Genomic DNA, 25,892 nt, shown 5'->3' on the forward strand with positions numbered 1-25,892 from the left:
TGCAAGTTATGTAAGAAAGTGAACCAAATTCTCAGTGAAGTATGAGAATGGAGCCTCTAAGCTGAGTGCTCACTGGGTGCCAGAGCCTGTTCTAAGCACTGGGGATTAGACAATGAACAAGACAGAAAAACCTCTACTTACATGGAATTCACACTAAAGAATGATAAGAGGATGCATAAAGGAAGAAAGGGCTGAGGAAATGCGTATCATAGGTGATAGGACAGAAAATGCTTCTTTTTGCATCTCTAAGAGTGAGTAAGCATGCCTTTTCTGTAAGAGGCTGATCCTTCTCTCAAAGTGGACAAAAATGCTCTAGGTATGTTCCCTTAATCAGTTGTACTTCGTTGTCAATATGAAACCTGGCTTAAGCTGTCTGTTACATTTCCTTGATTTTCCTCTAAGCAATCACTAAGGTGCCCTGAGATAAACTTTCATAACCCTCTTAAAAGTTAACTGGCCTGACCTACTTCATGAGTCTGACATACAAATATAGTTACATCTGTTTTTTCTAATTTATCACTTCAATCCCAACTAGTTTTCTTTTTTTTTAAAGATTTTATTTATTTATGGGGGAGAGGGGGGGAGAGCGAGCACAGGCAGACAGAATGGCAGGCAGAGGCAGAGGGAGAAGCAGGCTCCCTGCCGAGCAAGGAACCTGATGTGGGACTCGATCCCAGGATGCTGGGATCATGACCTGAGCCGAAGGCAGCTGCTTAACCAACTGAGCCACCCAGGCGTTCCCCCAACTAGTTTTCTTATAAGAACTGCATACCAAAGGAAATTCTGTGAAAGACTGCCTTTACAAAGTTCAATAGACTCCTTAGGACTCTTTCTTTAAAATATCAGACTCCTATATTTATATGTTTGAAGGAAATCACTTGTGAATTTCCAAGTAAGTGTAAAATTTCCTCCAAAGGTAGCTTGCTATCTCCACCTAAGAGACAAGAATGTCAATTTTTGAAAGGCTACTATTTCCATTAACAATTAGGAGAGGGGGACATCTCTACACAGAAGACCAACTTGAAAAAGAAAATTACAAGAAGCCTTAAGCATTCCTAGGAATGAGTTTTTAAGTCACAGGCTTATGCACATTGTAAAGATGAAAAAGATGGTAGCAATAAGGGATCTAGAAGTCTGATTTACTTACCATCAGGAAAAGATAAGAATGTTCTTCCTTTTTCCTACATCTTCCACTTCCTTTCCCTTTTCACTTCACCCTCAAGAATGGGAAGCCAAACTTAGAGGAGAGATATGGTCTGAAGTGGAATAAGCTGAAAAAGGTATGCTAGAAAAGACTAATCTGGCCACAAATATAAATCATTTTTAATTTGCTGCCTTCCAAACTCATTCTGACATCTCTCCTCAGCCACTGGCAAGCCTCTATACAGCCAAAGAGCCATAGGCAGTCTGCTGGGGAATTTCAGTGACACATCAACCATTCACCTGCCCTTGGCAAAGTACACACCCACACCCTCCTACCTCTTCCAGACATGACCTGTGTGGCTGTATTCTTGAAGAACTGTTTGAATGATGGTATTATACTAGAATCACATACAGTTTGTGAAATTGTTTAAGTTACAGGGTAAGGATACTCTCTTAAGAAACTGTAAAGAGATTGTCTGCTCTGGGATCAGCATATATGAAAATACATACCTGCATGTTGAATTGGGGTGGGTGGGGGGAGCAAGCATAATTTTAAGTGTTAAGCTTTACATCCAGAAATTATTAAAAAGCCTTTCTCCAGTGGGAAAAAAAAAAAAAAAGCATCCACAAGGTCATGTCTTCCAACAGAGTGTTGGTCAATGGTCCCAAGCACAAGATTCCCCTTCCTGCCCAATTCCAGCATCAATAGATTCCCATGCTTTATCTAATTTGATTATCATCTCTGGGTCAAAAAATGAGACCCAGTTTATTTATATCTTAGAAAGGAGTTTGTTAAGAAAAATACATCTCTTGAAAATGGGATATGATCTATTAAATTTCACATTACTGCACTCCACATTGTTTTTGTCCCATTAATGATTAAGAATGAAAAGTATAGGACACCCACATTACTCTACTGAACACAGGTGCACCCTTATGTTAGCTTAGCAAATGACTTATATCAATGGCATGAGGCTCAATCAAAACAAAGAATCAATGGCTTTGGTTTCATGGTCCATACATACATCCAAACTGATCAAATTTATACACTAATTACATACTTTTTTGTTTATCAATTATACTTCAACAAAATTGTTTTTAAGAGAAAAAAAAAAAAAGCTGGGGAGAGAGAGGAGTGGGGAACTCTGTTCAACCAGTCCTCTGAATTTAGCTGGCTATCCACCAAAGCAGTCCAAACACCCAAGAAATCACCCAAGAAATCAGCCTGAGATGTAAGATTATACATGTGGATCTCTATAGGGGCGTTATACATGTGGATCTCTATAGGGGCAGAGGATCTTCAGTCAAAAGATACAAAGCACAGAGTTGTGATTGCACAGACAGATATCAGAGGATAAACAGAAGGGGGAGGTGTCTACCAGAAGCTACCCACTGGAAAGTAAAATAATACCCCAGTGCAAAAGCATTCTGCATCTGGGGACCAGCAATAGCTTTCAGAGTGATAGTGGTGGGACAGGAAGCCCCTGATAGGAGTACTTGAACAGAATCCAGGGACTTAGGAGCAAGCACCAGGACCAGGTGGCTGTTTGTGCAGACCAGTACCTGCGGACCTGGGAGGGCTGGCCATCACCAGAGCCTCTACAGTGGCAATTGTCTTCCAAAACCACCCAGAACAGGATTGTTCATCATATTGGAGATATGAAACATATTGGGGACAGAAACAAGAGGGGGCCTGGGTTGACTGCTGAGAAGATCACTGGGGTCATGCATCACCTGTGTGCAGTTTTCATTAGTGCTTACAGAGTGGGGGACTGTGTGTTCTGGAGAGTTTAAAGAGGAGCAGACTATGGCTTCTCTCCTCTGAGGTGGAGGTCTGGATGCAAACATTTTCTTTGCCCCGACCTTCTGAAAAGGCCCTAAAAGTCGCCAGAGAACAAAAGCCCAAAAAACTGGTTTCCACAGAACTCAGCCCCTTGATAGGGGGCAGGGCAATTCTGCCCAAGCAGGAAAGCAACACAGCAGGCCCCGCCCTGAGAAGACAAGCTGGAAGAAGGACAGGACAACAATCCAAGGGTCCCCATAAAACTGTAAAACCTCAAAACTAGAGGAAAATGAAACACTGAACTCCTGGTGCTGTTGCATGGCCTGTGTACTTCTTAGATACAAGTTTTTTATTCTTTCTCATGTTTCTTCTCTGAGTTTTTTTTTTTTAATCTACTTGACATTTCAACTAGATGCTTAATAGAACATATTCCACAGTAACTTTTTAACTTCTACTTTCATACATGTACTTTTTTCTCTTTTTCTATTATCTCTCCCTGGAACTCTGGGAAGTAGTGTTCTCTAACAAAAAGAACAAAATACACCCAGAAAAAACTGAAACACCCTATCTCCCCCACATTAAGAGATTATATCCCCTCCTCTCCTCACTACCCCCTTTTTTTTTAACTTTATAAATCTTATTCTTGGGTTTCATTTTGGCTGGGTTTTCTTGGTGGTGACTTCTGATCACTCCAAACTTTCCCAGGGTGCACATTTCTTGGACTGTGGTTATATTTTCAACTTTATACATTCCCTCAACTACCTCTCAATAGAATGACTAGGAGAAGGAACTCCCAACAAAGAAAAGAACCAGAGACAATGGCCTCTCCCACAGACCTAATGGATATGGATATAAACAAGACATCAGAAAAAGACTCCAGGGTGCCTGGGTGGCTCAGTGGGTTAAGCCACTGCCTTTGGCTCAGGTCATGATCTCAGGGTCCTGGGACCAAGTCCTGCATTGGGCTCTCTGCTCAGCAGGGAGCCTGCTTCCCTCTCTCTCTCTGCCTCCCTCTCTGTCTACCTGTAATCTCTCTCTCTGTCAAATAAATAAATAAAATCTTAAAAAAAAAAAAAAAGACTCCAGGGTAACTGTTATGAAGACAATAGCTAGGCTGGAGAAAACTATTAATGGCAACATGGATTCTCTAAGAGCAGAAATGAGAGCTAAGTAAACCAAATTTTAAAATGATATAAATGTGCTAGTAGCTTACATGTTAATAGATGATGGATAAAGAAGATGTGTATATCTATAGATAGATATACACACACATATACATGAATCACTAACCTCTACTCCTGAAACTAATAATGCACTATATGTTACCTAAATTGAATTTAAATTTTAAAAATTTTTTTAAATGAGATAAAAAAAATCATACAACCATTTCATCATTCACCATTTAAAAAAATTTTTAAGTGTAAAATTCAGTGACTTCTAGAAGATTCACAGTGTTCTGATAGCATCACCCCTATCTAATTCCAGAATATTTTCATTACTCTTCAGAGAAACCACATACACATTAAACATCAGTCCCCATTTATCCTTCACCAAACCCTGGCAACCATTAATCTGTTTTGCATCTCAATGGATTTGCCTTTTCTAGACATTTAATATATATTGAATAATAAATATGTGGCTTTTTATATCCTTTCACTTAACATGCTTTCAAGGATGATCCATGTTGTGAGATGCATCAGAAGTTAATTCCTTCTTAAGTTATTTTTTTATTTAAATTCAATTAGTCAACATACAGTACATGATTAGATGCAGATGTAGTATTCAAAAGTTCATCAAATAGAGAACCCAGAATTGGACTCTCAATTCTATGGTCAACTCATCTTTCACAAAGCAGGAAAGAATATCCAATGGAAAAAAGACAGTCTCTTCAATAAATGATGCTGGGAAAATTGAACAGCCACTAGCAGAAAAATGAAACTAGACCATTCTCTTACACCATACACAAAATCAACTCAAAAATGGATGAAAGACCCAAATGTGAGAGATACCAATCCATCAAAATCCTAGAGAAAAACACAGGTAGCAACCTCTTTGACATTGTTCACAGCAACTTCTTGCTAAACATGTCTTCAAAAGCAAGGAAAACTAAATCAAAAATGAATTACTGGTATGTCATCAGAATAAAAACTTGCACAGAAAAGGAAAGAGTCAACAAAGCTAAAAGGAAACTTATGGAATGGGAGAAGATATTTGCAGATAACATAACAGATAAAAGGCTAGTATCCAAAATCTATAAAGAACTTACCTTACTTAAGACCTAGAAAACAAAAAATCCAGTCAAGAAATGAGCAGAAGATATGAACACTTATCTCAGTTTTTAAAAAAAACAATGATCACATATGGCTTTCTCCCTTCTACACACATTCACTTCTCTCAACTACCTCATGGATCCTGGCAGTTGTTTTCATGGGAGAATGCCATTGGGGAAGAGATTAACAATTACAAATTGTGATTCATCTCTCCTTTCCCAATAAGGACTATTTTTTCCTAAGAAATCCAGAAGTCTGTATAGTTGGCAGCAAATCATTTTCAGCTTTGCTAATGAAACTAGAGGTCAAGTGTCCACAATGTCAACAGCAGCTCAAGTGAGTACCTGTGACTCACCACTTCTCCCCTTTCACACAAATATTTCTTGACTTTTTCATTATTTGAATAAATGACTACAAGGCAAGAGCTCCTGATAGGCTGCTGAATAAAGGGCCCTTTATTTTAAAAAAATAGTTAAATAATAGGTTTATCCTCTCTTTTGGGAAGATGGAACACAAAAGATATTAGAATCTCAAATGACACGGAAAGTAATCTAGTTAACAATACCTTTTTAGTTATTACAGCAAGCAGCATTGCAATCATGTCTGCAAGGTTTAGTTGTATTTACAGAAATTAAACTGCAAATCAAGTTGCGAAGCTCTTCCCTCTTATGAGTTGTACAAAAACTATTAACCACTGTTGGTGGGAATGCAAGTTGGTGCAGCCTCTTTGGAGAACAGTGTGGAGATTCCTCAAGAAATTAAAAATAGAACTTCCCTATGACCCTGCAATTGCACTCCTGGGTAATTACCCCAAAGATATAGATGCCATGAAAAGAAGGGCTATCTGTACCCCAATGTTTATAGCAGCAATGGCCACGGTCACCAAACTATGGAAAGAACCAAGATGCCCTTCAACGGACGAATGGATAAGGAAGATGTGGTCCATATACACTATGGAGTATTATGCCTCATCAGAAAGGATGAATACCCAACTTTTGTAGCAACATGGATGGGACTGGAAGAGATTATGCTGAGTGAAATAAGTCAAGCAGAGAGAGTCAATTATTATATGGTTTCACTTATTTGTGGAGCATAACAAATATCATGGAGGACAAGGGGTGTTAGAGAGGAGAAGGGAGTTGGGGTAAATTGGAAGGGGAGGTGAATCATGAGAGACTATGGACTCTGAAAAACAATCTGAGGGGTTAGAAGTGGAGGGAGTGTGGGAGGTTGGGGTACCAGGTGGTGGGTATTATAGAGGGCACGGATTGCATGGAGCACTGGGTATGGTGAAAAAATAATGAATACTGTTTTTCTGAAAATAAATAAATTGAAAAAAAAAAAGAAAAATAGAATTTAAAAACAGCTTGGAGTTATAAAGAGCCTGCTGTTTGGTATAACTTGTCAATCTGTTACCACTTTTCATATTTTCTCTAATAGCTCTCTAATTAGCCTCACTTTTGACACTACTGTTCCTAAAATGTTTATGTTGGAAATTACAAGTTACTGTCTAATTATATGGCTACTTTGTTTTACATGAAGTATAAATAAATTCCCATTCATGCTCTAAAAAAAGATTTAAGTGAGATGCAGTCAAAACTAGATACTCTAACAGCTAGGGTAAATGAGCCAGAAGAACAAGTAGTAATCTAGAAGACAAACTGATAGAAAGGAAGGAATAGGAAGTGACCTGGAACAAATATCTTAAAATCCATGAAAACAGAATTAGAGAAAAAAACAACCCCATCAAATGTTCCAATGTCAGAATTATTGGGATCCCTCAGGGGGGTAGAGAGAATGAGAGGATTAGAAGATATATTTGAGCAAATTGTAGCTGAGAACTTCCCGAATCTGGGGAATTAAACAAGCATTCCTGTCCTAGAGGCAAACAGGACCCCTTCCAAGATTAAGGAGAACAGATCAATTCTCCAGCATGTAATAGTAAAACTCACAAATCTTAGAACCAAGGAAACCATCTTAAGGGCAGTTGGGAGAAGGATTCCTTATATACAGAGGGAAGAACATCACAATAACATCAAACCTGTTCAGAGAGACCTGGCAAGCCAGAAAGGGCTGAAAAGACATATTCAGGATACTAAATGAGAAGAACATGCAGCCAAGAATACTCTATCTGTCATTCAGAATGGATGGAGAGATAAAGAGATTCCAGAACTAGCAGAAACTGAAAGGATGACCACTAAGCCAGCCCTGCAAAAAATATAAAGGGGCATTCTATATAAGTACAAAGATCCCAAAGTCATATACAACAGAAATATACAGAGACAATCTATAGAAACAAGGACTTCACAGGCAACATGATGACAATAAAATCATATCTTTCAATAATCACTCTCAATGTGAAGTGGTGTAAATGCTCCCATAAAAAGATACAGGGTTGAACTTTGGATAAAAAGACAGGACCCATTCATATGCTGTCTACAAAAGACTCATTTGAACCCAAAGATACATCCAGACTTAAAGTGAAGGAAAGGAGAACCATCTTTCATGCCAATGCACCTCAAAAGAAAGCCGGGATAGTAATTTTCACATCAGACAAATCATATTTTGAGCTAAGGACTGTAGTTAGAGATAGAGAAGGACAGTATATCACTCTTAAAAGGTCCACCCAATAATAGGATCTAGCAATTGTAAATATCTCTGCCCCGAACATGGGAGCAGCCAACTACACAAGACAACTCTTAACCAAAATTAAGAGACCCATTGATAATAATACATTAATATTAGGAGACCTCAACACTCCACTCTCAGCAATAGACAGTTCATCTAAGCAGAAAATCAACAAAGAAACAGGAACTTTGAATAACACACTGGACCAGATGGACTCATTGATAAATACAGAATACTCCACCCTAAGAACAATAGACTACTCATTCTTCTTGAGCACACATGGAACTTTCTCCAAAAAAAATCACATACCGGATCATACATTAGCTCTTTTTTTTTTTTTAAGATTTTATTTATTTATTTGACAGAGAGAGATCACAAGTAGGCAGAGAGGCAGGCAGAGAGAGACAGAGAGAGAGAGAGAGAGAGGAAAGCAGGCTCTCCACTCAGCAGAGAGCCCGATGAGGGACTCGATCCCAGGACCCTGGGATCACGACCCAAGCCTAAGGCAGCGGCTCAACCCACTGAGCCACCCAGGCGCCCCCATTGGCTCTTAACCAATGCCAAAAGATTAAGATTATTCCCTGCATATTCTCAGATCACAATGCTTTGAAACTTGAACTCAATGACAAGAAAAAATTGGAATAAATTCAAACACTTGGAAGTTAAAAACTAAGAATGTTTGGGCCAACCAGAAAATCAAAGAAGAACTTAAATAATTCATAGAAACCAATGAGAGTGAAAATACATCATTCCAAAACCTATGGGATATTGCAAAGGTTATCCTAAGGGGGAAATACATAGCTATCTAAGCCTCACTCAAAAAAATAGAAAAATCCTGAATTCACCAGCTAAATTTACACCTTAAAGAACTGGAGGAAAAAAATATTTATCCTAAGCCATGCACAAGAAGGGAAATAAGATTAGAGCAAAGGACAATGAATTAGAAACTAGAAATACAGTAGAACACAACGAAACTAGAAGCTGGTTCTTTGAAAGAATTAATAAAATCAATAAACCACTGGCCAGACTTTCCAAAAGAAAAGAGAAAGGACCAAAACTAATAAAATTATGAAAAAGGGAGAGACATGACTAACACCAAGGAAATAGAAACAATTATCAGAAATTACTATGAACAACTATATGCCAATAAATTAAGCAACCTGGAAGAGATGGATATCTTACTGGAAACCTATAAACTACCAAGACTGCAAAAGGAAGAAACTAAAAACCTGAATAGACCAATAACCAGTAATGAGACTGATGCAGTGATCAAAAACTTCCCAAAAAAACAAGAGTCCAGGACCTGATGGGTTCCCTGGGGAATTCTACCAAAACATTCAAAGAAGAAATAATACCTATTCTCCTAAAGATCTTTCAAAAAATAGAAACAGAAAGAAAACTTCTGGACTCATTCTAAAAGGCCAGCATTACCTTCATCCCCAAACCAGGTAAAGATCAGGCAAAACCAGGCAAAAAGGAGAATTTCAGGCCAAATCCCTGATGAATATAGATGCCAAAATTCTCAACAAGATCCTAGTTAATAAGACCAAGAGATCATTAAAAGGATTATCTATCACAACCAAGTGGGATTTATCCCTGGGATACAAGAGTGGTTCAACATTTGCAAATCAATGTGATAGAACACATAATAAGAGAAGAAAGAAGAATTTACATCTGCATCAATTGATGCAGAAAAAGCATTTTACAAAATACAGCTTCTTTTCCTGATTAAACTCTTCAGAGTGTAGGATAGAGGGAACATTCCTTAATTTCATAAAACCATCTATGAAAATTTCACAGTGAATATAATTTTTAATGAGAAAAAGCTGAGAACTCTTCCCTTAAGATAAGAAACATAACAAGGATACCCACTCTTTTTTCTTTTTTTAAATTTCTTTTCAGCATAATAGTATTCATTGTTTTTGCACCATTCCCAGTGCTCCATGCAATATGTGCCTTCCGTAATACCCACCACCTGATTCCCCCAAGCTCCCACCCCCCACCCCTTCAAAACCTCAGGTTGTTTTTCAGTGTCCATAGTCTTTCATGGTTCACCTCACCTTCCAATTTCCCTCAACTCCCTTCTCCTTTCCATCTCCCCTTGTCCTCCATGTTATTTGTTATGCTCCATGAATAAGTGAAACCATATGATAATTGACTCTCTGCTTGACTTATTTCACTCAGCATCATCTCTTCCATTCCCGTCCATGTTGCTACAAAAGTTGGGTATTCATCCTTTCTGATGGAGGCATAATACTCCATAGTGTATATGGACCACATCTTCCTTATCCATTTGTCCTTTGAAGGGCATCTTGGTTCTTTCCACAGTTTGGCAACTATGGCCATTGCTGCTATAAACATTGGGGTACAGATGGCCCTTCTTTTCACTACATCTGTATCTTTGGGGTAAATACCCCGTAGTGCAATGGCAGGGTCATATGGAAACTCTATTTTTAATTTCTTAAGGAATCTCCACACTCTTTTCCAAAGTGGCTGCACCAACTTGCATTTCCACCAACAGTATAAGAGGGTTCCCCTTTCTCCACATCCCCTCCAACAGTTGTTTTCTGTCTTGCTAATTTTGGCCATTCTAACTGGTGTAAGGTGGTATCTCAATGTGGTTTTGATTTGAATCTCCCTGATGGCTAGTGATGATGAACATTTTTTCATGTGTCTGATAGCTCTTTGTATGTCTTCATTGGAGAAGTGTCTCTTCATATCTTCTGCCCATTTTTTTATATGATTGTCTGTTTTGTGTGTGCTGAGTTTCAGGAGTTCTTTATAGATCCTGGATATCAACCTTTTGTCTGTACTGTCATTTGCAAATATCTTCTCACATTCCGTGGGTTGCCTCTTTATTTTGTTGACTGTTTCCTTTGCTGTGCAGAAGTTTTTGATCTTGATGAGGTCCCAAAAGTTCATTTTCACTTTTGTTTCCTTTGCCTTTGGAGACATATCTCGAAAGAAGTTGCTGTGGCTAATATCGAAGAGGTTACTGCCCATGTTCTCCTCTAGGACTCTGATGGATTCCTGTCTCACATTGAGGTCTTTTATCCATTTCGAGAAGGATACTCACTCTTGCCACTATCATTCAACATAGTACTAGAAGTCCTAGCAACAGCAATCAAACAAAATAATAATAATAATAATAATAATAAATAATAATATTCAAATTGGCAAAGAAGAAGTCAAACTCTCTTTGTAGATGACATGATACTTTATGTGGAAAACCCAAAAAACTCCACCCCTAAATTACTGGAACTCATATAGAAATTCAGTAATGTGGCAGGATACAAAATCAATGTATAGAAATCAGTTTGTTTCTTATACACTAACCATGAAACTGTAGAAAGGGCAATTAGAGTATCTATTCCATTTACAGTAGCAACAGAAACTATAAGATAACTTGGAATAGACCTAACCAAAGAGGTGAAGGATCTATACTCTAAAAACTACATAACACTTATGAAAGAAATTGAAGAAGACACAAAAAGATGGAAAAACATTTCATGCTCATGGATCAGAAGAATAAACATTGTCAAAATATCTATGCTTCCCAGAGCAATCTATACTTTCAATGCCATCCTGATCAAAATTCCACCAGCATTTTTCAAAGTGCTGGAACAAACAATTATAAAATTTGTATAGAGTCAGAAAAGACCACAAATCATCAAGGAAATATTGAAAAAGATAAAGAAAGCTGGGGGAATCTCCCTGCTTGTGTTCCCTCTCTCACTGTGTCTCTCTGTGTCAAATAAATAAAAAGATAAATAAATAAATTTTTTTTTCATTTATTTGATAGAGAGAGATATCACAAGTAGGCAGAGAGGCAGGCAGAGTTGGGAGAGAAAGCAGTCTTCCTACAAAGTGGAGAGCCCAATGTGAGGCTTGATCCCAGTACCCTGTGATCATGACCTGAGCTGAAGGCAGAGGCTTAACCCACTGAACCATGCAGGCACCCTAATAAATAAAATCTTTAAAAAAAAAAAGAAAGAAAAAGAAAAAGACAGTTTCTTTAATAAATGGTGCTGGTAAAATTAGCTATATACAGAAGAATGAAACTTGACCATTCTCTTACATCATACACAAAGATAAACTCAAAATAATGAAAGACCTCGATGTGAGACAGGAACCCATCAAAATCCTGGAGAAAAACATAGGCAGTAACCTCTTTGGCATTGACCACAGCAACTTCTTTTAAGACACATCTCCAAAGGTAAGGGGAACAAAAGCAAAAATGAACTTTTGGGACTTCATCAAGATCAAGAGCTTTTGCACAGCAAAGGAAATGGTCAATAAAACAAAAAGGCAACCCATGAAATGGGAGAAGATATTTGCAAATGACACTACAGATAAAGGGCCAATATCCAAGGTCTATAAAGAACATCTCAAACTCAATACACAAAGAACAAATAATCATGTCAAAAAATGGGCAGAAGACATGAGCAGACACTTCTCCAAAGAAGACATACAAATGGCTAGCCAACACATGAAAAAATGTTCATCATCATTAGCCATCCAGGAAACTCAAATCAAAGCCACATTGAAATACCACCTTACACCAGTTGGAATAGCAAAAATTAACAGGCAGGAAACAACAAATGTTGCAGAGGATGTGGAGAAAAGAGAACCTTCTTACACTGTTGGTGGGAATGAAAGTTGGTGCAGGCACTTTGGAAAATAGCATGGGGGTTCTTCAAAAAGCTAAAAATAGACCTACCCTATGACCCAGCAATTGCACTGCTGGATATTTACCCCAAAGATACAGATGTAGTGAAGAAAAAAAAAAAGGGGCCATATGTACTCACAATAGCCAAACTGTGGAAAGAGCCAACATGACTTCAATAGACAAATGGTTAAAGAAGATGTGGTCCATATATACAACAGAATATTATTCAGCCAGCAGAAAGGATGAATACACAAATTTGCATCAACATGGATGAAACTGGAGGATATTATGCTAAGTGAAATGACTCAAGCAGAGAAAGTCACTTATCATATGGTTTCACTTATTTGTGGAACATAAGGAATAGCATGGAGGACATTAGAAAAAGGAAGGGGAAAATGAAGAGGGGCAGGGAATCAGAAGGGGAGACAAACCATGAAATACTATGGACTCTGAAAAACAAACTGAGGGCTTTGACAGGGGGTGGGGAGAGGATGAGTTAGCTGAGTGATGGGTATTAAGGAGGGCACATATTGCATGGAGAATTGGGTGTTATACATAAACAATGATTCATGGAACACTACATCAAAAAAGAATGATATACTGTATGGTGACTGATAAAACATAATAAAAAATGGAGAAAAAAAAGACCATTCCTTTAAAATAAGTAAGGTTTGGCCACCAAATTCTTCAGACCCTGATGGGAAGTACATGACTTCTGATGTACATAATAATAATAATAACTAATAATATATATATACACACATTTGCAATCTATTTTACATAGATGATCTCATTTAACACATTTAACAATCCTAAGAGAAATTGCTATTATTGCAATTTCACAAAGTAGGGAATTTCTATTTTAACTAATCCTACAAGTGTCAAGGAAATTACTCTAGTGTTTTACTCTTAGAAAAATGGAACTGGGGCCAGAAAGACTCATAATTAGAGTGATTGGGCCCTTTCTTCCACATACCACATCCATAGGCAGCAACCTTCCCATTCCTGTAGCAGACAGGCCCCATCACATGGGACTGAATGATTTCACATTGCTTTCAGCAATTCCCTGAAGAGGCATGTGGTTAAAACAGCCTTTTATCATCATTTCTGAACAACTTTCACAATATTGCACTTATATAACTCTCCAATTAAATAAGCATCCTTTGATTAAAACTTCTAGCAAGAGATACTGCCTCAAACACATCGACATTGTGGGCTTCCTAGAATAATCATTTATAAGCATATATATTTATTAAAACAAAGATCATGATATCTGGTAATAAAAGAGAAGGCATCCTTTGGATAAATACCTAGTAGTGCAATTGCTCGGATATAGGGTAGTTCTATTTTTAACTTTTGAGGAACCTCCATACTGTTTTCTGGAGTGGCTGTGCCAGTTTGCATTCCCAACAAGAGTGCAAGAGAATTCCCCTTTGTCTGCATCTTCTCCAACACCTGTTGTTTCTTGTGCTGTTAATTTTAGCTATCGTGACAGGTGTAAGATGGTATCTTATTAAGGTTTTGATTTGCATTTCCCTGATGATGACTGATGTTGAACATCTTTTTATGTGTCTGTTAAGCATCTTGATGTCTTCTTTGGAAAAGTGTCTATTCATGTCTTCTGCCAGCTCTTAACTGGTTATTTGTCTTCCTGGCTGTTGAGTTTGATAAGTTCTTTGAACATTATGGATACTGACCCTTTATTGGATATGTTGTTTGCAAATATCTTCTCCCATTTCCTAGGCTGCCTTTTAGTTTTGTTGATTGTCTCCTTCACTGTGCAGAAGTTTTTAAATTGATTAAGTCCCAATAGCTCATTTTTGCTTTTGTTTTCCTTGCTTGTGGTGATGTGTCTAGTAAGAAGTTGCTAGAGCTGAGGCTGATGTTATTTATCTTGCTTAACTGAAACTTCATGCCTGTTGAAGAGTAGCTCTCCATTTCTCCCTCTCCCCAGTCCATGGAAATCACCAGTTTACTGTGATTCCATGAATATCATTACTTTAGATACTTCATTTAAGTAGACTCATACAATATTTGCCCTTCTGTTGGTGGATTATTTTATTTAGCATGATGTTTCCAAGGTTTATCCATGTTATCATATATTACATAAATTCCTTATATTTTAAGGCTAGGTGATATTATATTGTGTATATATACACAGCTTTCTTCATCAATTCATCCATCAGTGCACATTCAGGCTAATGTGAATAGTGCTATAATAAAATGCGAGTGCTAACATCTCTTTGAAATGATGATTTCCATTATTTTGGATAAATACCCCAAATTGGTATTGCCGGATCATATCATACTTCTATATTTAATTTTGGGCAACCACATATGGTTTTCCATAGCAGCTGCTCTGTTTTGCATTCCCACTAACAGTGTGCAAGGGTTCCCATTTCTTTACACGTTTAGAATCAACCCCATCTTTGTTTTTTTGTGTTTTTTTGGACAATAGCCATCCTGACAGATGTAAGGTGATAGATCATTGTGGTATTGATTTATATTAAATTCCAATGGCATTTTTTATGATAAAAGAAGAAAAATTATAAAATTCACATGGAATCAAAAAAAGACTACAACAAACCATAACAATCTTTAGAAAGGGTAACAAAGCTAGAGGCATCGTACTTCCTGATTTCAAAATATATTACAACACTACAGCAACCATATTATAAACAGTATTGTACTGGCATAAAGACAGATATATAGACCTATGGAAGAGAGGAGAGCCCAGAAATAAATTCAAGCATATAGCAACATCAACAAGAGTACTAAGAATACATAATAGGGAAAGAATAGTATCTTCAACTAAATGATGTTAATAGAACTGGATATCCATATGTAAAAGAATGAAATTGGACCCGAATATGACATCATATACAAAAATCAACTCAGAACAAATTAAAAACTTAAACGTATAAAGATATGGTCCATATATACAATGGAGTATTATGTTTCTATCAGAAAGGATGAATCCTCAACTTTTGTATCAACATGGATGGGACTGGAGGAGACTATGCTGAGTGAAATAAGTCAAGCAGAGAGAGTCAATTATCACTTACTTTCACCTTCTTGTGGAGCATAAGGAATAACATGGAAGAAATGGGGAGAAGAAAAGGAAAAGTGAATTGGGGGAGGTCAAAGGGGGAGATGAACCATGAGAGACTGTGGACTCTGAGAAACAAACGGGGTTTTGGAGGGGAGGGATTGGGGGGGTGAACCTGGTGGTGGGTATTAAGTACGGCACGTATTGCATGGAGCACTGAATGTGGTGCATAAACATGAATCTTGGAACACTAAAAAAATTAAATTAAATTAAAAAAACTTAAATATAGATTTAAAAGTGTAAAACTCTTAGAAGGAAATAGAGGAAAACTTCATGATACTGGTCTTAGCAATGATTTCATGAATATGAAACAAAACACACACACAACTGAAGCAAAAATAAACAAGTGGGACTACATCAAACTAAAAAGCTTCTGCACAGCAAAAGAAGCCATCAACAGAGTGACTTATGGGATGGGAGAAAATCTTTTCTAGCCATATATCTGATAAGGGGTTAATATCGAAAGTATATAAGGAACTCTTACAACTCAAGAACAAAACAAACAAAAACCCAGAAGTGGGGCGGGGGAGGAGTGAAAAAAACCTGAATAGACATTTCTCAAAAGAATACAGGATCTTCTTGCTCTATCCTTTATGCTACATTTAGAGGAGTTGTCTGTAGGGTCAAACATTAAGTGGTATTTTAATGTCTGGGGAATCTCTTAGACTTTGACGATTGTCAGCTTTTTTAAGATAAGAACTTTGTCCATCTTTCTCATTCTCAGGACCTACCACAGCATCTGATGCCCAGGGAGAGGATAATTACTTGATGAATTTATTAGATGCAAAATTAGCACCTATCTGGCCTATGACCTCACCCAGCAAGAGGAGAAGCTTGGTGGGGTATAGGCAGTCAGCACAATAGTAGCAGACCTAGAAGAACTTTCAAGTCTTTTCCTAGCATCATAGGGAGGAAGTTATTAATCAACAAATTAGCATGACATACTTCTTGTTCTAAAGATAAGGGAAATTATTTTCAAAAACTTCAGAAAAAAGAAAGCAAATAATTAAATTAGCCATGCATATACCAAGAGAAGGTTAAAAGTTAAGTTTCTTACTGCTGACCATGGTTTCTGTGCATGGGCAATGTGAATGCCTGAGGTCAAGAGAATATCATTACCAAATTTTTTCAGAACTGGTCCAAAAGAAATCAGCAAGGGCCCTGGAATCAGAAACATTGTGTGCTCTGCCTTCAGGAGTAAATCTAGTCTTTTTATTTTATTTCATTCTTAATTTTAAAGAATGTAGTTTCCATTACTCTATCCTTAATAACAATGATGGCTGAAGCATATAACAGTCCTGAGGAAAAAGGGGGATATATTTCTCTCCACAAACCTCCTACTTTGAGGAATACATCTTTCACAGGAACATAAGCATATATATTTGATAAACCTTTCTTCAACCTAAAATTTAATATACATGGAAATTCTCCCTCACCCTACTATTCAAGCAAAAATAAAAACCTTTCATGTTTGCCTTTCCTCCCCACTGCCACTGCTACTTTACAAAACCAGTCCTCATTACCTCAAGAATGATTCTGGCAAGAAGACTTCCGGTTATCTCATTTTTCCCTTCAGTCTTCTCCCTTAGACTATGACTGTCTAGATAGAAGTTCCTTGATGGTAGGCACTATATTTATTCATTTGTATTTCAAGCACCTTGCACAACCTTTAACACACAGTGAGGCTCCATTAATGTCTGATGATTGAATGAGCAAGTAACTGAGTTCCCTAAGTATTACTTATTGTGGCATTCCTCTGCTCAGATCTCATTAATGTCTGACTACAGTTTACTCATCAAAATGTATTTGATTGCCATCACTGACAGATTTAATATTTATAAATTTTCCTACTGACTAAAGTTTATTTATAACCCAAAAGTCAATATTCAGGCACTTTAAAGATCATTCATGGGCATGATGAGAACAACAAAAATTTGAGTCATCCATGATTATGTTCCCAGCTGAGTTTGAACAAGGTGACAATGTCTTATTTTAGCTCTCAGACTGTGAACAAGTGTCCTTTTTATAATCTATATGGTGTCGTGTTTTTCATATGTTCATGTTGGTTTTTTTTTAAAGATTTTATTTATTCATTTGACAGAAAGAGATCACAAGTAGGCAGAGAGGCAGGCAGAGAGAGAGGAGGAAGCAGGCTCCCTGCTCAGCAGAGAGCCCGATGCGGGGCTCGATCCCACGATCCCAGGACTCTGAGATCATGACCTGAGCCGAAGGCAGAGGCTTTAACCCACTGAGCCACCCAGGTGCCCCTGTTCATGTTGTTTAATGATGTCTTTGTTGTTTAAAATGGGTCCCAGGCATAGCTCCAATGCTGTCTAGTGTTCCTAAGCCTGAGAACACCATGATGTGCCATATAAAGAAGAGACATGTGTTAGATAATCCCTGTTCAGGATGAGCTGTTGGCCATGAATTCAGTGTTAACAAATCAACAATATTTATTAAATATAATGTCTTAAAGCACAAATTCACAAAAAAACAAACGTGTTTTGATCAGCTGAAGAAAATGTGACCAGAGGCTCACAGAAGCTTAACATTTTATTTCCCCTTTGAGCAACAGTTCAGTATTGCTAAGTCAGTGTTTGTGGTGATTCTATAAAACATATTTACCATGAATAACTAAAATTAATTGTAAATTATCTCTAATTGCTTCTCAAAGACCTCAGTAATCTGTGTGTACTAGGCCTATTACCTCATCCCCTCTTCCCTTCAGCAGACAGTATGTACCCCAGTCACCTTGCCATCACCAGACTATGCTTCTGTGATCTGAGGTTTCCCTGTGCCTTCTTTCTTTCTTTCCCCACCCCCTCTATGCCTTCTTTCATGTTTTTCCACCATATAGACCATCAAAGTCCGCTTCAAAGACCATCTTCTCCTTGAAATCCCTACAGAGCTCAGTGCCATGAATAGACTCATCTTGAAATTTTTAACATAACTGCCCTTGTCTCTTATCATAGCACTTAACATTAACCACAGATAATCTTGATTTATTCCCTATTTAATTAGTGTTATTTGGTACCTAGTTTGATTGTAATCACTTTGGAAGCAAGATCCATTTCATATTTACATCACTCCCATTTATTTACACATATTTATACATATACTCCCACCTAACAATGCCTAAGTGCTTTTAATCTGCCTTTTACTCTATGGAGTATTATGCCTCCATCAGAAAGGATGAATACCCAACTTTTGTAGCAACATGGATAGGACTGGAAGAGATTATGCTGAGTGAAATAAGTCAAGCAGAGAGAGTCAATTATCATATGGCTTCACTTATTTGTGGAACATAACAAATATCATGGAGGACAAGGGGTGTTAGAGAGGAGAAGGGAGTTCGGGTAAATTGGAAGGGGAAGTGAATCATGAGAGACTATGGACTCTGAAAACCAATCTGAGGGGTTTGAAGTGGCGGGGGTTTGGGAGGTTGGGGTACCAGGTGGTGGGTATTATAGAGGGCACAGATTGCATGGAGCACTGGGTGTGGTGAAAAAATAATGTTTTTTCTGAAAATAAATAAATTTAATAAAAAAAATCTGCCTTTTTTTTTAAGATTTTTTTATTATAATTTTTTATTTTTTATAAACATATATTTTTATCCCCAGGGGTACAGGTCTGTGAATCACCAGGTTTACACACTTCACAGCACGCACCAAAGCACATACCCTCCCCAATGTCCATAATCCCACCCCCATCTCCCAAACCCCCTCCCCCCAGCAACCCTCAGTTTGTTTTGTGAGATTAAGAGTCACTTATGGTTTGTCTCCCAGATGACAAGCAGGCAGAGAGGCAGGCAGAGAGAGAGAGGAAGCAGGCTCCCCGCTGAGCAGAGAGCCCGATGCGGGGCTCAATCCCAGGACCCTGGGATCATGACCCGAGCCGAAGGCAGCGGCTTAATCCACTGAGCCACCCAGGCGCCCCTTAATCTGCCTTTTTTCATATTATTAAGGAATGACAGAGTTATAAAGAGCCTTAAAACTTCACTAGGCCACCCTCTTAATTTATAGATAAGGAAACCAGAACTAACAAATGATTTGTCTAACCCCATGTCATTTATATGCCAGAAACAGAAGTACCATGATTGTCAACTGTGTTCATTTCCCACTGTTCCAGACAGCCACTATGGCACTCCTGCTATTGCCATCTTTTAATATAAACAAAATTTTCCAACACTTACATTTATGAAAATGAAAAACAGAAATGAATGATGAATTCTAGAATATGGTCATAATCACCCATACATAGACACATGAACTGGGGAAAGAAATAATAGCAGCTACCCAACTCTATGAGAGGTTCATTACTAACAAGATTTCATTTTTATATTAAATGATTATATTTCAAATTATTTCTGTTTTGGTCCCTTGTATACTACTTACTTGTATTTAATTCTTATAAACATGAGGCACATGGGTAGCTCAATTTCTTAAGTGTTCACCTCTTGATTTCAGCTCAGGTCATGATCTCAGGGTCTTGGGACTTGACCCCACATTGGGCTCCACATACAAATGGAGTCTAATTGTCCCTCCATTCTTCCTCCTCTCTCTCATTCAAATAAATAAACAAATAATCTTAAAAAAAATTAGCCAATAGGATCCAACAGTACATTAAAAAATATTATACACAGAACAAGAAAGAAACCCTAAGCCTAGCAGGAGAAGAGAAATCATAAAGATCAGAGCAGAAATCAATGAAATAGAAACCAAAAAAACAATAGAACAAATCAACGAAAGTAGGAGCTGGTTCTTTGAAAGAATTAATAAAATTGATAAACCCCTGGCCAGACTTATCAAAAAGAAAAGAGAAAGGACCCAAATAAATAAAATCATGAATGAAAGAGGAGAGATCACAACTAACACCAAAGAAATACAAACTATTATAAGAACATACTATGAGCAACTCTACGGCAATAAATTTGACAATCGGGAAGAAATGGATGCATTCCTAGAAACACATAAACTACCACAACTGAACCAGGAAGAAATAGAAAGCCTGAACAGACCCATAACCAGTAAGGAGATTGAAACAGTCATTAAAAATCTCCAAACAAACAAAAGCCCAGGGCCAGACGGCTTCCCGGGGGAATTCTACCAAACATTTAAAGAAGAACTAATTCCTATTCTCCTAAAACTGTTCAAAAAAATAGAAATGGAAGGAAAACTTCCAAACTCATTTTATGAGGCCAGCATCACCTTGATCCCCAAACCAGACAAGGATCCCACCAAAAAAGAGAGCTATAGACCGATATCCTTGATGAACACAGATGCGAAAATACTCAACAAAATACTAGCCAATAGGATTCAACACTACATTAAAAAGATTATTCACCACGACCAAGTGGGATTTATTCCAGGGCTGCAAGGTTGGTTCAACATCCGCAAATCAGTCAATGTGATACAACACATCAATAAAAGTAAGAACAAGAACCATATGATACTCTCAATAGATGCTGAAAAAGCATTTGACAAAGTACAGCATCCCTTCCTGATCAAAACTCTTCAAAGTGTAGGGATAGAGGGCACATACCTCAATATCATCAAAGCCATCTATGAAAAACCCACCGCAAATATCATTCTCAATGGAGAAAAACTGAAAGCTTTTCCACTAAGGTCAGGAACACGGAAGGGATGTCCATTATCACCACTGCTATTCAACATAGTACTAGAGGTCCTAGCCTCAGCAATCAGACAACAAAAGGATCCAACAGTGTAGGAGGGTTCCCCTTTCTCTGCATCCTCGGCAAAGAAGAAGTCAAATTATCACTCTTCGCAGATGATATGATACTATATGTGGAAAACCCGAAAGACTCCACTCCAAAACTGCTAGAACTTATACAGGAATTCAGTAAAGTGTCAGGATATAAAATCAATGGACAGAAATCAGTTGCATTTCTCTACACCAACAGCAAGACAGAAGAAAGGGAAATTAAGGAGTCAATCCCATTTACAATTGCACCCAAAACCATAAGATACCTAGGAATAAACCTAACCAAAGAGACACAGAATCTATACTCAGAAAACTATAAAGTACTCATGAAAGAAATTGAGGAAGACACAAAGAAATGGAAAAATGTTCCATGCTCCTGGATTGGAAGAATAAATATTGTGAAAATGTCTATGCTACCTAAAACAATCTACACATTTAATGCAATTCCTATCAAAGTACCATCCATCTTTTTCAAAGAAATGGAACAAATAATTCTAAAATTTATATGGAACCAGAAAAGACCTCGAATAGCTAAAGGGATATTGAAAAAGAAAGCCAACATTGGTGGCATCACAATCCCGGACTTCAAGCTCTATTACAAAGCTGTCATCATCAAGACAGCATGGTACTGGCACAAAAACAGACCCATAGACCAATGGAACAGAATAGAGAGCCCAGAAATAGACTCTCAACTCTATGGTCAACTAATCTTCGACAAAGCAGGAAAGAATGTCCAATGGAAAAAAGACAGCCTCTTCAATAAATGGTGCTGGGAAAATTGGACAGCCACATGCAGAAAAATGAAATTGGACCATTTCCTTACACCACACACAAAAATAGACTCAAAATGGATGAAGGACCTCAATGTGCAAAAGGAATCCATCAAAATCCTTGAGGAGAACACAGGCAGCAACCTCTTTGACCTCAGCCGCAGCAACATCTTCCTAGGAACAACGCCAAAGGCAAGGGAAGCAAGGGAAAAAATGAACTATTTGGATTTCATCAAGATCAAAAGCTTTTGCACAGCAAAGGAAACAGTTCACAAAATCAAAAGACAACTGACAGAATGGGAGAAGATATTTGCAAACGACATATCAGATAAAGGACTAGTGTCCAGAATCTATAAAGAACTTAGCAAACTCAACACCCAAAGAACAAATAATCCAATCAAGAAATGGGCAGAGGACATGAGCAGACATTTCTGCAAAGAAGACATCCAGATGGCCAACAGACACATGAAAAAGTGCTCCATATCACTCGGCATCAGGGAAATACAAATCAAAACCACAATGAGATATTACCTCACACCAGTCAGAATGGCTAAAATCAACAAGTCAGGAAATGACAGATGCTGGCGAGGATGCAGAGAAAGGGGAACCCTCCTACACTGTTGGTGGGAATGCAAGCTGGTGCAACCTCTCTGGAAAACAGCATGGAGGTTCCTCAAAATGTTGAAAATAGAACTGCCCTATGACCCAGCAATTGCACTATTGGGCATTTACCCTAAAGATACAAACGTAGTGATCCAAAGGGGCACGTGTACTCGTATGTTTATAGCAGCAATGTCCACAATAGCCAAACTATGGAAAGAACCTAGATGTCCATCAACAGATGAATGGATCAAGAAGATGTGGTATATATACACAATGGAATACTATGCAGCCATCAAAAGAAATGAAATCTTGCCATTTGCGACAACATGGATGGAACTACAGCGTATCATGCTTAGCGAAATAAGTCAAGCGGAGAAAGACAACTATCATATGATCTCCCTGATATGAGGAAGTGGTGATGCAACATGGGGGCTTAAGTGGGTACGAGAAGAATAAATGAAAGAAGATGGGATTGGGAGGAAGACAAACCATAAGTGACTCTTAATCTCACAAAACAAACTGAGGGTTGCTGGGGGGAGGGGGTTTGGGAGAAGGGGTGGTATTATGGACATTGGGGAGGGTATGTGCTTTGGTGAGTGCTGTGAAGTGTGTAAACCTGGTGATTCACAGACCTGTACCCCTGGGGATAAAAATATATGTTTATAAAAAATAAAAAATTATATTAAAAATAAATAAATAAATAAATAAATAATTGTTAATGTAAGTTATAAAAAATTAAAAACAACTTTTCAAATATAAAAAAAAATATTATTCACAATGACTAAGTGGGATTTATTCCTGGTCTGTAATGGTGGTTCAACATCTACAAATCAGTCAATATGATACACTACATTATAGTGTATCATATCCATATCCATATCCGTACGATCCCCTCAATAGATGCAGAAAAAACATTTGACAAAGTACTGCTTCTTTTCTTGGTTAAAACTCTTCACAGTGTAGGTATAGAGGGAACATACCTCAATATCATAAAAACCATCTATAAAAAGCCCACAGTGAATATCATTCTCAATGGGGAAAAACTGAGAGCTTTTCCCCTAAGGTTAGAAACACGGCAGGCATGTCCATTATTACCACTGCTATTCAACATAGTACTAGAAGTCCTGGTCTCAGTAATTAAACAACAAAAAGAAATAAAAGGCATTCAAATTGGCAAAGAAGAAGTCAAACTCTCACTCTTTGCAGACGATATGATACTTTACATGGAAAACACAAAAGACTCTATCCCAAAATTACTAGAACTCATACAGAATTCAACAAATGGCAGGAAATAAAATCAATGCACAGAAATCAATTGCATTCTTATACAGTAACAATGAGACACAAGAAAGAGAAATTAAGGAGTCAATCCCATTTATGATTGCACCCAGAACCGTAAGATACCTAGGAATAAATCAAACCAAAGAGGTAAAGGATCTGTACTCAGAAAACTATAGAATGCTCATCAAAGGAATTGAGGTAGACACAAAGAAATGGAAAAATGTTCCACGCTCATGGATTGGAAGATCAAATATTGTTAAAATTTCTATGTTACCTAGAGCAATCTATACATGCAATGCAATCCCTATCAAAGTACCATAAAGTTTTTTCACAGACCTGGAACAAATAATCCTAAAATTTGTATGGAACCAGAAAAGACCCTGAATAGCCAGAGGAATGTTGAAAAAGAAAACCAAAGCTGGTGACATCACAATTCCAGATTTCAAGCTCTATTACAAAGCTGTCATCATCAGGACTGTGTGGTATTGGCACAAAAACAAGCACATAGATCAATGGAACAGAATAGATAACCCAGAAATAGACCCTCAACTCTATGGTCAACTAATCTTCAACAAAGCAGGAAAGAATGTCCAATGGAAAAAAGACAGTCTCTTCAACAAAGGGTGTCGGAAAAATCAGATATCCATATGCAGAAGAGTGAAAATGGACTATTTTCTTACACCATACACAAAAATACACTCAAAATGGATAAAAATCCTAAATGTAAGGTAAGAATCCATCAAAATCCTAGATGAGAACACAGTCAGCAAACCTCTGACCTTGGCCGCAGCAACTTCTTGCTAGACACATTTCTGAAGGCAAGGTAAGCAAAGGTAAAATGAACTATTAGGATTTCAGCAAGATAAAAAGCTTTTGCATAGCAAAGGAAACAGCTGACAAAACTGAAAGACAACTGAAATAATGGGAGAAGATATTTGCATATGTCTTATCAGATAAAGGACTAGTATCCAAAATCTATAAAGAATTTATCAAACTCAATGCCCAAAGAACAAATAATCCAATCAAGAAATGGGCAGAATTCATGAATAGACATTTCTCCAAAGAAGGCATACAGATGGCCAACACACACATGAAAAAATACTCAACATCACTCAGCATCAGGGAAATACAAATCAAAACCACAATGAAATATCACCTCACACCAGTCAGGAATGACTAAAATTAGTAAGTCAGGAAACAACAGATGATGGCAAGGATGTAGAGAAAGGGGAACACTCTTACACTATTGGTGGGAATGCAAGCCAGTGCAGCCACTCTGTAAAACAGTATGGAGGGTCCCAAAAAGTTGGAAACAGAGCTCCTCTAAAACCCACTAATTGCACTACTAGGGATTTACCCCAAAGATACAAATGGTGTGATCCAAAGGGGCACTGGCACCCCAATGTTTATAGAAAAAAATGTCCGCAATAACCAAACTATGGAAAGAGCCCAGATGTCCATCAACAAATGAATGGATAAAGATGTGGTGTATATATATATATATATATACAATGGCATACTACTCAGCCATCAAAAAATGAAATCTTGCCATTTGCAACAACATGGATGGAACTAGAGGGTATTATGCTAAGCAAAATAAGTCAATCAGAGAAAGAAAATTACCATATGCTCTCACTCATATGCAGAATTTAAGAAACGGAGGATTATAGAGGAAGAGAAGGAAAAATAGAAGATGAAAACATGAGGGAGAAAAACCATAAGACTCTTAATCATAGGAAACAAACTGAGGGTTGCTGAAGGGGAGGGGGGTCAGGAGATGGGGTACTTTGGTGCTGGACATTAAAGAGGGTATATAATGTAATAAGCACTGAGTTTTATATGACTGATGAATCACCAACCTCTATCTCTGAAACTAATAATATACTGTATGTTAATTAATTGAATTTAAATTAAA

The sequence above is a fragment of the Mustela nigripes genome, chromosome 2 (assembly GCF_022355385.1).
Source record: "Mustela nigripes isolate SB6536 chromosome 2, MUSNIG.SB6536, whole genome shotgun sequence".
Lineage (NCBI taxonomy): Eukaryota > Metazoa > Chordata > Mammalia > Carnivora > Mustelidae > Mustela > Mustela nigripes.